Source organism: Furipterus horrens, unplaced genomic scaffold (assembly GCF_987537825.1).
Source record: "Furipterus horrens unplaced genomic scaffold, mFurHor1.1.pri manual_scaffold_7, whole genome shotgun sequence".
In the NCBI taxonomy this organism is placed as follows: Eukaryota; Metazoa; Chordata; class Mammalia; order Chiroptera; family Furipteridae; genus Furipterus; species Furipterus horrens.
Genome location: NW_028327177.1, coordinates 63089989 through 63103182, shown reverse-complemented (window position 1 = coordinate 63103182; position 13194 = coordinate 63089989). Strand labels below are relative to the sequence as shown.

At 35.9% G+C, this 13194-nt stretch overlaps 1 pseudogene; it reads right to left on the bottom strand.

Annotated features, from left to right (window-relative positions):
- Nucleotides 1–1350: 1350 nt before the first annotated feature.
- Nucleotides 1351–2969, bottom strand: LOC150004547 (ubiquitin-conjugating enzyme E2 Q2 pseudogene; annotated as a pseudogene).
- Nucleotides 2970–13194: the final 10225 nt, after the last annotated feature.

Genomic DNA, 13194 nt, shown 5'->3' with positions numbered 1-13194 from the left:
AGTCTATTTTCTCCCCCAAGTTATTTCATTACTTTTTCAAATAACTTTTCAATTTCTAGTTCTTCTTCACCTTCTGGCAACCCTATGATTCAGATGCTGGCCCACTTATAGCTGTCCCATAGGTTTCTGAGCCTCTCCTCATTTTCCTCACTTTTTGTTTCCTCTTTCTGCAGTGGTTGGCTGTTTGTTCCTTCCCTATATTCTTTTTTTTTTTTTTTAAATGATTCTTTATTCATAAACTTGATGCAAGTTTACAAAATTTACTGTACATTGCCAAATAAATCTGCAATGAAAAATAAACTCCAAAAAACCCAAAGCATGCCAAATGTGCAGCTGTCAATCTGCTAGCCATCAGGATAGTAAAGAATTCCATAATGTTTTCAAGATTAAGCCTTAGGTTTAAGAAACTGTAGTGCCTGAAAGAATTCTGCCTTGTCACTTGTCTGAGCAACTGTCAATCAGAACTGTACACAAATGTCACCTCTGAAGAGGACTGCCAGGAACTCTTTTCCTACTGTCCTCTCAACCACACAATAATGCAGAAGTGCCAACTCTCCCCAATGCGGTTTACAAAGTTAAACATTGAATCTCAAAGCAAATGCCTAAGAAATAGTTTTCAACTTTGTAACCGGTTTGAGCAGAAAAATGTGCTTCTAGAGTTTATTTTAAAAGTGCTTAATAATTAGAAGTTACTTTTAAATCAAATGTGGATATATTAAAAAATCTATTACCAATCAAACAGGACTGATTCAGGTAAGGCAATAAAATGCAGAGTATACTGATTTGAGTCAGGTTTTATAAAACAATCAACGTGTGTAGAGTTCCTATTAGTCTTTATGTAAAAGCCATTGTTATGACTATAGCAAAAATTAAGTCTCCAAATGAGGTGTCTTTTTGTACTTAACGGTGCAGCTTCTGTTCAAGGAGTCTGTGTGCCAATCACTTCCTAAGTGTATTAGTTTACAAATGATTGCAACATCCTGTTGATAAAACGGAAGTGTAAAATGACTTAGTATTTTAAATAACTTCAAGATCTATACTGCAGACCTTCATAAGACAGACTGAACCAATGAAGAGATTCAGCCCAGCAAGACCGTGATGCCCCTGTGGGAATGACTACAAGCCTGACTTGCTTACCTGGCCCAGCCTTACTTCGCTTTGCCTAAGAAGTACAGTACAGCTCAGTCAACAGCGTATCTTCGGGAAACAGCTCGTATCTTCACATGGCCATAAAAAAGTTTAACAATTTATTGAGTAGGTTTCCTGTCATTATTTTGGCAATATCAGAAAGTGGTTTTGATCTGAAAAGGCTACTGTGATGTAGAAGACCTTAAATTTTCTAAACCAATATTAAACACCAAATAAACCTTTATTGGCTCTGAATGGAACAATATACTGCAAGTCCTAGTAACACACGAGCTCATTATAGAAAAGTTACCCTAAAGTCACAACTTCAGTAATCTGATGCCAGCTTGCCTATTTAACAGATTTCATTTTTTAGGAAAAAGAGATGATAAGAAGTGGCCAGTGTGTGTATTTATCAGGAAAAATACAGTAAAGCCCCACTGCTCAGTCCAAGGTAACTAAAGTGAGCAAAATGAGAAGGCTGACACTTATACAGGATGCCAGTTGGCAGATTATCCACTAAAGTATCTACGAGCTAACGTCTTCGGTACTGCTGTTAAAGGGGCACTCAAAGCGTGTCTGCACGTTGGAAAAGTTTTCTTTAAAACAACATTGGTCCAAACATACGACAGTCAATACATTTAGCCATCTTCCTTTGGAGGGGTGTACCAGCCATTTTTCTCGTGTATCTGTACAATGGAATTATAAGATTGTTGGGCTCTTGCTAGATTATATTGATTCTTATTTGCTCCAAACTGCACTCTGGCTTTGCCTTTGACGAGGGTGGCGTTGATCTGCATGATGACCGACTCTATCGAGTAGGCGCTGCTCCAGCCCTGTTTTGTGAGAAGTTCCATACATAACGCACCACCGCCCAACACGTACCCTCCTGAGAGAACAGGTAACACCACTCGAACAAACGGAGGGTCAAATGGAAAGTTATCCTTAAAAGAGAAGCTAAGCAAAATATATTCTATGCCTTCTTTTTCTTTTAAGAGCTGAAGATCACTGTGCAAAGGACTATCAGCATCGACCTTGTGCAGTTTCACCTGCCAGTCATACAAACTGTCATTTAGGAGCTCCACTGAGTATATCCCTGCTTTGTAACTCTGCGACCGGTATATGTCCCTGAGCTCCTTCATGAGCCTGTCGGAGGCTTGCACGGACCCGGACACTGCGCCATTCAGATGGTCTTGCCTTTGAGTCTTCCTAATTTTCTCTAATATTGCCAAATTTTCTTTTTCAATTCCTTCATCCTCTGACTTTCTTCCATTAAGAGGCTCCTCTTCCTTCATCTCATAGTGATCCAAGTCTTCTATATCTTCGGCCATCTCGTCCTCTTCTTCCTCTTCTGAAGTCACTTCTTCTGTAGTCCCATTCTGAACCCCCGCGGGTAGCGGTTGATCTAGCATCTCAACATCCAGGTGCTTAGGAAGGTTATATAATCTGCAGAGTTCACATATCAACCACTTCAATTGCTGACGAAGCGAACTGTTGTCCTTAGTATCTTCTAGACGTTCCAGAACTGAAGTCAGATTTTGGTCATCAGAGTCCACAAACCATATTGGTGAAGAAGATGGATACGATTCCATGATGTTGCAGTGCAGCGTGAGCGCCGAGGCCGCGCTGTCCGGGGGCCGCACCAGGAACTGGCAGTGCAGCTCGTCCAGCTTCCAGCTGACGATGCGGAACCGCTCGTGGTTCTTATCGAAGATGGACGCCAGGAACTTCAGCTCAGCCTTGAGCCCCGAAACCGACATCCTCCCTTCATCTCCGGCGGGGAGCCGGGCCCGCGCCGCCGTCTCGGCCGGAAAAGGCTGAGGGCAGCCGGCCCGGCAGCGGCCCTTTGTCCTTCCCTATATTCTTATTTGTTGATTTGATTCCTGGGTTTCTTTCCCTCACCAGGAGTTTCATATGTGTTTTTGTTCATTTTGGCAAAACTAGCCTACATTCCTTCCCCATCTTGTTTAAGATCTGCTTTTAGGCCTGTAAGAATTCCTATAATCAAAGCTCTGAACTATGCCTCAGAAGATTTCCTATTTGCTGCTTCATTAGATTAGATATTTGCTGTCTGGTCAGCTGCATGACTGGGATCTCTTCGTGATCTGTGCTGTCCTGATAGTTTTGTGTTTACCTTTTTTTCCTGGGTGGGGCTGTCACATCTCCTACCTATAGGGGGCAGAGCCCTCACTCATCACTACTGGACAACCCTTCTCACCACGCTGTGGCATTTTTTGTACAAGTGGGAGTCCAAGATGGATTCCTGATGTTCACTCTCTGCTGAGAGACCAGGAGCCTCCTCCTCTGTCCCCACCCCCTCCAAACCTCACAGTCCAAGGTAATGGGGATCTGCCTTCTCCTGCATTGGAATCGCAAGCTAATGGGTCTGGTCTGCAGCCGGGCGTGCTCCCCAGGTGCTTCTTGCTTCCCCTTTAATATGGGTGTCTGTGTTTACCACTGTCCTGCCACCATCACCGCTGCTGCCACTGCCAGCACAGTTTGGTCTCTCTGCCCTGGCTTCTCCCCTCCTGCCCAACCGGATGAGCACCACTTCTTTATAACTTCATACATTGAACTTCAATTTATTTTCTGGGACTTCTGGTTATTTATGGTTTTGCAGTAGTTGTATCCTTTTTAGTTGTGAGGAAGACAGAGCATGTCAGTATAGGCCTCCATTTTGGCCAGAAGTCTCCTGTATGTGTCTATACATATATAATTTTAAATAGGAATTATTTTCATGGGAAAGACAAAAAGTTTGGTAAGGGTGGAATCCTCTAGTTGTGTTGATGGTAGGTGGGAAGCATTTTCTCCAACTTACTTTATATAAAAAAATTAAAGAAGAAAATTTTTGATAATGTAAAATTTGAGCATAATTTTGAGTCATAAACTTTTCCTGGGGGAAAGGATATCCAAACAAAGTAAGCAGTAGGAAACTTAGGTAGAAGAAACTTGGATATTTCATGGAACAACAGGGAGGTCAGAAAGCCAAGATTTACCATAGAAAGAGATAAAACCATATAGGCTGAAAGGATGTAAAACCATGTATACTATTGTAAAGAGTTTTGATTGTGCTCTAACACAGTCAGGAAATTATTAACAGGCCAAGATCAAGGTGTGAAATTATCTAATTTATTAATTGAGAGGATGGCTTTGACTGTTGCTTTTAAAACAGATTCCAGAGAAAAAGAAGAAGGAAAACTATCAGTTGGAAAGTTATTTTAATAACCTAGCTGTTAACTGAAAGCAGTCTGATAGGGTGACAAGGCAGTCCTGATAAAATTGGCAGATTCAAGATGTAATTTTACATGAGAACTGATGGAATCTATGTATGTCTATTGTTGAATTAGGGGTGGGTTATAAAAGAAAGATGTAAATAAATAATTATTGCAAAGTTTTTGACCTGATAGAATAAAAATTGAAATTGAGAAAACTATTAGAGGACTAGAATTCAATGTATAATTCAAAGTTTAGCTTTGGGGATGTTAAACTTGAAATATTGAATAGGCTGTTTGGTACTGGATGTGAAGTTCACTAGAAATGTCCAGACTGGACATATACATTTGAGAGTCATCAATGTCCAGATGGCACCTAAAACCATGAGATGCACTAAAATTACCTAGTAACCATGTGTGAAAAAATAGACTTTGAAGATGAAGCCATAGAGATATTAGGTATTTATAGTGTTTTGACCAAGATAGTCAGGTTTTATGAGGCTTATAGCTTCATAATTTGAATGATCATTTTTTTATAAATACAAATCAAGTACAAAATTTTGAAAGTGGAACATCAAAATCAGGGACAGTAGACTTTAATTAACTTCATGATCAATCTGCTTCTGATTGGGGAGATGAGGGATAAGCAACAGAGTCCACTAATCAGTCGCCCAGATGTGAGAAGAAAAGAAGAGAAGATGGTATGGCATCCCAGAGCCAAGTAGTAACAGTGTTTCAAGGAGAAAAGATCCACTGGATTAAATGCTGATAACTCAGCAAAGGAGGTGAAGACAAAGAATGGGCCATTGAATTTGGCAACATGGAAACATTGGTGAACTTGATGGAGTTGTGTTGGTTGGTAGGATGAAGCCACATGCTAGGTAGGCTATACTTAGACAGATAAGTGGAGAAAAAATATGGAACAGTGAGTTTTTCTGTATGGGAAAGAGACTTATGGGGCAGACAGGAGATCAAGGGAGAGTTTGCAAAATAGTTCATATACATGTGGTTTGACTGTCCTATTAACAAACATTTAGGCTACTGGAAAACAACCTATAAGTGCATAGATATAAGACAGAGTAACAGAAGGGTTATTTCTTTTGGAAAAGGGTATAATTCTAAATATAATATCCCTCATTAAACACCCCCATTTCCTAAAAATATATAAATTTATTATATATATACATATATAAATGCAGTGATGTAAAAGGTTTTTATCCAACTATATATAAGCCATAAATCAGGAGAGAGATTTCAAGATAACATTTTAATTTTGTTTTTAATATAATCAATGTATAGTCCTATTTAAAAATTAATGTTATTGAGACACAATTTTTATTTAATGTAAGTTTATACAGTAGAGCCTTGAACGACACAGGAGTTAGGCTTTCCTATTTCACTTCCCTCAAATCTTCATGTGTACCTCCTGGTATCACTTCCCAAATAACTGACTTGTCTAAGGGTCATTTTATTTTACAAGTTTATTATATAATAATAAAGGTTTTATTCATTCATTCATTCTCTAATTCAGCCAATAGTTATTAAATTGTTACAATTTCCTAAGTACTATAAACAAGATAAAAATATTGCTTGTCCCCAGAGAGCTAACAGATTTATAGAGAGGACTGACTTCAAACAGGAGATTATAAGTGCATAGAGACCAATGCTACAATAACTAAAATGTCAATTCTGTGTGGGTAAGAATTTCATCTCTCTCTCTTTTTTATTATTGTATTCCCAGCATCAAAAATCCTTCTTGTCACAAAGCAGTTACTAAATATGGAATCAGTACTAAAACTTAAGCTAGAAACTTTAACCATTACAACTAGGGGAGTTCATAGGAAGGAATCATAAAAAAAAGAGGATTGAGAAAATGCACTGGAAAATAAGTTTAATTCTCTTATTCCCTGCAGAGCTCAGAATATAAAAAATAATGTAACAGTTTGTGAGAAATTAAATTTCCAGGAGGGTGAATTGGTGATTTCACTTTCAAAAAGAGCCTGTAATAGGAAAAAGAAAAAGAAAAAAAAGAGAAAAAAAGACATTTAGTGAATCCATTAAACCAACAAGCCATTGTCACACTGAAATTCTATAGTTGAATATTTTTAACTTCTAACTTAAGTGACAACAGGGTACATAAATTATAAAGTATCAGGTATAATATCTCCCTGAATAAGATTGCTAGGGCTGTATAAAGTATCACCAACTATATAAACAATAGACGTTATTTGTCTCACAGTTTTGGAGGCTAGAAGTCCAAGGGTAAGGTATCAGTAAGCCCATTCCCCCTCTAAAGGCACCAAGAAGCAATCTGTTCCATGCTTGCATCCTAGCTTCTGGTTGTTTGCTGGCAATCTTTGTTATTCCTTGGTTTGTTGATTTATCACCCTGATATCTGCCTTCATGTTCATATGATGCTCTCCCTATGTTTATGTCCATCTCCAAATTTACCATTTTAATAAGGACATCAGTCATATTGAATTAGAGACCCACCCTACAACAGAATGACCTCATCTTAACAAATTACATCAGCAATGATCTTATTTTTAAATCAAGTTACATTCTCAGGGACTGAGAGTTAGGATTTTGTCATATGAATATTGAGGGCTCACAGTTTAACTCTTAACACACCCAATAATCTATCTTTTGAGTTTCATGAGAAGGGGTATCATGTGTAGCAAATGAGACTCAGTAATAAAGATGCTATTTCACTATCATTGGTGTAGCTTGAGGGTATTTGTTTTATATTAATATGTGTAATATCAATGAACTGTAATCACTTTAGGCAGATTTATGACTAGTTTTTATTGTTTGGTGAAGCTAACCCACATATCAAAAGAAACTACATTAAGATTCCTCTAAATAATACACTACTTAAAATTAATAAACTTGAATAATAATGAATTTGTGACAAACAATCTAATATTGGTACTTTTCCTGTTACTCATATAAATCTAAAATAATTTTCATCTCATGACTATTAAAATCAAATTGTTAAATTTATTGTCACTTGTTCCTTTCTATGTCTCCTACATTTCCTATAAAAGTTTTGTTTTACTATATTCTGATCTATCTTTATTAGAAATATTATTATAAAATCTTAGTAATATCATAATTTACTTTATTAATTTGCAATGAAACTTGAATAGATTAAGCAAAGTAGAAGAGCTGATCAAGTTTTAAAAAGAAATATTTATTTTTCCCAAATAGTTAAAAATTAGTAAATAATATATGTATGTAAAAGAGAATAGTGGAGCTAAAATACCATAATATAATATAAATAATGTTTTGTAAGAATTATAAAATATCTTAGTATATTGACTATTGCCAGTTAAAATACAAAAAGCTCTTTTGCACAAATTTTCTATTTAATGCCAAAAATAAAAGTATAGAAACTGAACTCTAAGTTAATTAACTAACAGATAAGAAGCTAAGTATGCTTATTGTAATGTCATTTTTGATATGATTCTTATTCTTTTATTCAGCTAAATTCTACCTCACAGCAGAAATAATACACTTAATTAACAAAGATATTTTGACATTTGATCTCCAGATAAATATGGAGTTTGATGTTGCCTCTATAATTTTAAAATTCTGTTAAACTCTGCTTATTGAAATAAATAACTTGTTTTAAGGATGCCCACCCCAAATAACAATCCATTATAAAGTCTTTACTTTAGAAATGACAATATTCCATAACATGACTACTTGACTTGGAATCAGTTGAAGAATTGATGTGGGAATCATCATAACTAGAAAAGAGTGACAGAAACTGGTCTTTCTGAAGTCAACAGTTTTGATGAAGAACCTGTGATGCTGTCCAAAGGGCAGCAATCAGACTAAAGGTCTTCCAGTTTGGTCCTCTGTTTGATCTTTTGATCTCTACACAATGTTTCAATGTCATTACCTAAGAGTAAGAAATAAAGGTCATTTTTTCCCTTAAAATTGAAGCTCTTTAACTTCAGTCTGTCTTCATTTCTGTCTTTCTTTTGAGGTATCATTTATCTCTTCTGGCTCATGGTAGTCCAAAATTCTCACATTGGCAATAATGTGTAGACCAAGATTTTCTCCAGGAAAAGCAAGTCAGTCAGGGCAACAGAGTTGTTAAAACATTCAGGGCTTTGCAGCCAGATAGAACTTTCTTCTACTCCCAACTCTGTTTCTTCTTTACTATGTGACTAGATCACTTGTATAACTTTTCTTCATTTTCAATAAGTGTGATATAAAATAGCAATACTCTTTATTTTACATTCTTCCTGTTTAATATTAACCCTCATCTCTAACAGATTTGTGCTTTGGGCTAAATAAGGAGAATCTAATAATTTGGGCAATGAAAAAGCAAAAAACATTTATATTTTCTTATATACGAGGTCTGTCCAGAAGGTATCCAGCCATGCAATATGAAAAATAGAGACATTTACTGAAGAAGATACAAGATATAAGAAACATTGTAAATAGGACAATGATGCCTCAATCCCCTTTAAAGCAGGCACCTTGGGACCTCACACAGTTCTCTTTCACCATCAGCTGCTGCATCATATTTTCCTGAATCTCATCAACAGTCTGAAATCTCTTTCTTTTCAAAGGTGATTTTAGTTTTGGAAAAATCCGGAAGTAACAGAGCACCTAATCTGGGCTTTAGGGGGCTGAGTCATCTGGGTGATTTGATATTTCACCAAAAAACTCTTCATGAGACATGATGCATGAGTTGGCACATTGTTGTGATGAAGCTGCCAGTTGCCAGTTGCCCGGAACTGCAGCCTTTTGAATCATCCAAATAGTTTCTGTGGATGAATTTTCAAGCTTAGCACAAAACTTGATGCAGATTTATTGCTCTAGTCTCAGTCATTTTGAATGCAATGGCACACAGTATGCATATCCACTCAATGGAGTCTACCATCCCCAATGATTAGTACAGTGAAGTTGTCATTGTTCATGCATGTGCATTCTAGTCGACTCTCCTTGGCTGCCAGGTTACATCAATGTTGCAAAAACCATTCTCATTACATTAAAAATGGCTAGACATTTTCCAGACTGACCTCATATTAGCCTATATGTAGGTGATAATTTCAAAAGCCACATAGCTGTAGAAGTCTGATAGTCAATTTGCAATTAAATATTTATTTTATGCCCAGCTGGGTGTCTCAGTTGGTTGGACTGTCACCCTATACACCAGCTTGTTGCAGGTTCAATCCTTGGTCAAGGCAAATACCTAGGTAGCAAATTTGATCCCTCATCAGGGCATGTATAGAAGATAGCAAATTTATGTCTCTCACATTGATGTTTTCCTCTCTCTACCTCTCTCGCTCTCATCTCCCTTTCTCATTCTCTAAAAATCAATAGATATATCCTCCTCAGGTGAAGATTAAAAAAAGGACCCACTTTTAAAATATATTCATATCTAAACATCCTCTATAAATTAAATGTTTACAAGTACCTTAGCAATCTATCCATAAAGTGTGACTTCTGTTGTATATTCAGAAAGAACCATAGGCCTAATTTGTTTTCTTATCTGAAGTACTGGAATGTTGAGGGGAAAAGGCAAAAATGAGGAAACACTAATATCAAATGGAGAAATTATATGACTAGGAAACAGTAAGTGACACTCTACTTAACTGGGAAGGCTTAGAGAGAACTCTGATTTGGAACTGTCTCATAAAAAGAAAAGCCAAAGGTAGTTTGTCCCTTATGGAGAAGTAAACATGTAGGCTAGAGAAGCAGAAGTTAAAAAATGTCAGTGGATAGACACTAGATTAAACTTTACAACCAGCAAAAAGGAGAAAATAACACCGATGGGCAGATGACCAAGGTACTTGGCAGCAATAGCTGGAGATGGAGTGAGTGAAAGAAATAATACCACAGTCCCATGGAGGCAGCTGCTGAGAGGACAGACTCATGATAATGCTTAGATACAAATTTGATCCAAGTTCTTTTTACAAAGAACTTCTGTATCTTCTGGGGAAAATAAAAACTCATTAGCTTAAATAGTGTTTAAGAACTGATATATATCTTTCAGGAACGTCTTCTGAGATCTTTTATCATCTGTCACTTTTTCTGTCCCCTCAGATTTCTTGCTTCTATTTTGTATCCCCAAAGCTTTGAATTATTTTTAATTCTCACAAAATTTCTTATAATCTAAAGTTTCATTATCCTTTATTTCTCTCTCTGAACTGGGGCTTAACCTTGGTATCTTAACTCAGAAGTGCTTCCTTGCAGAAACTCACCCTGCCTTCAGCAGGTGGGCCAAGTTTCCCATGCCTATACCATACACATCCCTGTGAATTGTCCACCTTATTTTATCATAGTTGTTGGTATCTTTCCTCCCAGTAGAATTTAAGGATGTGAGGAAGATCCATCTCCTTCAATGCCCCTCTTTCCTCTTAAGACCTAGCACGTGCCTGATCACTTAGTATTCATCAACTGTTGAAGGAACCAGAGATATGGACAACAATGCAGTATTGGAGGCAAATTTTGGAACATAATAAACATTCAGTTTTATGTATAGGATGTTACCAGGCATGTAGTAAATTACAGATAGAAATGATTTGTGTCTTCTACCCTTCAACCTACATCTAAAAGTACCTATGATCTCCTGGTAGCCATAAATATCTACCTAAATGTAACTCAATATGGAAATCAAAATACAATGAAGTGTCTTGCTCTACAGCATTCAATAAATGTCTTTTGACTGATCCATTACATGGATACATATTCAAAATGAATGAATAAATAAAATTATTGTCCCATTGGCAAGAACAAATGGGTTTTATATTCTGTTTAAGTTCTGAGTTTAAATTGTGACCCAGGAGTCATAGAACTACTAAAAACTGTTTTAAACATACAATACTGTTGATTTAGGATGCTTTATTTTTAAGATTATTTTTTGTTTAAATGTCTCTCATTTGTTGATGAAAAATTAATATTTTCTATGTGATATTATTAATGAATTTCTAGACATGCTCTTACCTTAACATTCTATTTTAATCTCCTTTTTTCTTTTTCTCTTGGGAGCCTCTTCTTCAAGATAAACAATTACATTTAACAAAAAACAAAGACTAAAGCTATTACTATGTATGTTCTTGTGCATTGACAGCTGCAAAATTATAGTAGGCAGATTTATAAACATTATTGCCATTTTGCACTGCAGAAAACTTGCAATTTGTTCAAGATCCACCTTTAATTTTTGTCTTTATATTCAGATCTCATTTGCATTTTTTCTTGGGATCTTTACATGCTACTTTATACAAAAGAATTCTATTAATGCTGAATCAGTCTGCCTTTATAACTCACTATAACCCCAAAATTGCCTTAGATAGGTAAAGAGATAGGTAGCACCTTAGATAAATTAAAAAAAAGAAAAACAGCATTGTGTCATATGATTTGTTAGTACAGTGAAAATTATAACTTGTAACTTAGGAGAAAAAAGAAAGCTTTAAAAGAGTTTCCAAAATCATAACCTTATCATGATAAAAATATACATACACAGGGTTCCTACTTGATTTTTATAATAAAATATTCCTTTTTTTGTGAGAATAAAATGTTTTATCTCCTATATTTTTAAAAGTATTCTATGATTATTGCATATGTATTTGAGAAACATGCTTGTGTCAATAATGTATATTACTTTTAACAACTGGATTTTATATGCAAACATCTTAATAAATGATTAAACTTTAGAATATATACATTTTTCTGTTTCAAGAGGTTTAAAAACACTACTGATCTGATGTAATTTTATAAAAATACTATTATTTAGTGATATACAAAGCTTTGTCTTTATTAATATAAACTTACATAGCACATATAAAATTATCTACCAGAGTTACATAGAGTACCTCAGAGATGCCATTGTGAAAAGTACAAAAATTCTATAAGACCAAGTCTAAATTTAATTTGCTCACTTGAAATTATGCATAAATATACAATCTTTGTATGAAAAGTATCAATTCTGAAGGTGACTACATGGGAGAATTATAGGATGTTCCCTTGATATTTTAAAATGTAGTCATAGTCTCAAAGTCAAGGACCCATTTTCTTCAAAATAAAGATTTAAAAGAATGATTTCCCACAACCTAATTTAAAAAATGGGGCAAAGAAACTATGGCCAGGTCACAGTACCCATTTAAAATAAAAATATATGTGAATTATTTTTTTTAAGAACATACAAAATGATCTTTAAGAATTATCTCTCCTAGTCTGCTTTTTGTCTCAAACTGATTATCATTTCAGTGCTAAATATCTGTTATTAGTTGACGTTCAATTGTTAGGACAAAGAATGTATGGAAACAGTTGTTTCCTACCTTAGTAATGAAACTAAAATCATGAGGAGTGGGGAGAAATGTAGAATTTCTGAGATGACCAAGAGATGGAAAATTCATCCTACAGGGAAGTGGGCATGTGCTTATTATGATGAGAAGACTTAAGGCTAACAACCCAAAGGAAATGGCACTGTCTGTGCTAAGGCAGGATAGGTCCACACGGATAGGAACTTCACCCCTGAGCATCTCATTCTAATTGTCTGGATTACCAGTTAATCTAGAACTTTTAAGACTAAACACCAAAGTAGTGACCTAGAAGTTGCAAGTAACAAGTGTATGAAGTCAATAAAAAACTTGTTAGTACTGTGAGTGTCTCAAAGCTAGTAGCATACTGGGGAGTTACTCGTTAGTCCCAGGATCATCTACAAGCAGTTTTCTGTTACCAAGTTTGCGGCAGGGGGATCTGCTTCAGCTTTTTAACCATGACAGCAGCTGGCAGCATGTTAAAAAGGACCCAGGCAGTAATCACCAGCTCACTCTGTGAAGCCCAAAAGGGAAACCTCTTTAGGTAAACCCCCAAAGGGCTTCATGTCTCAGAA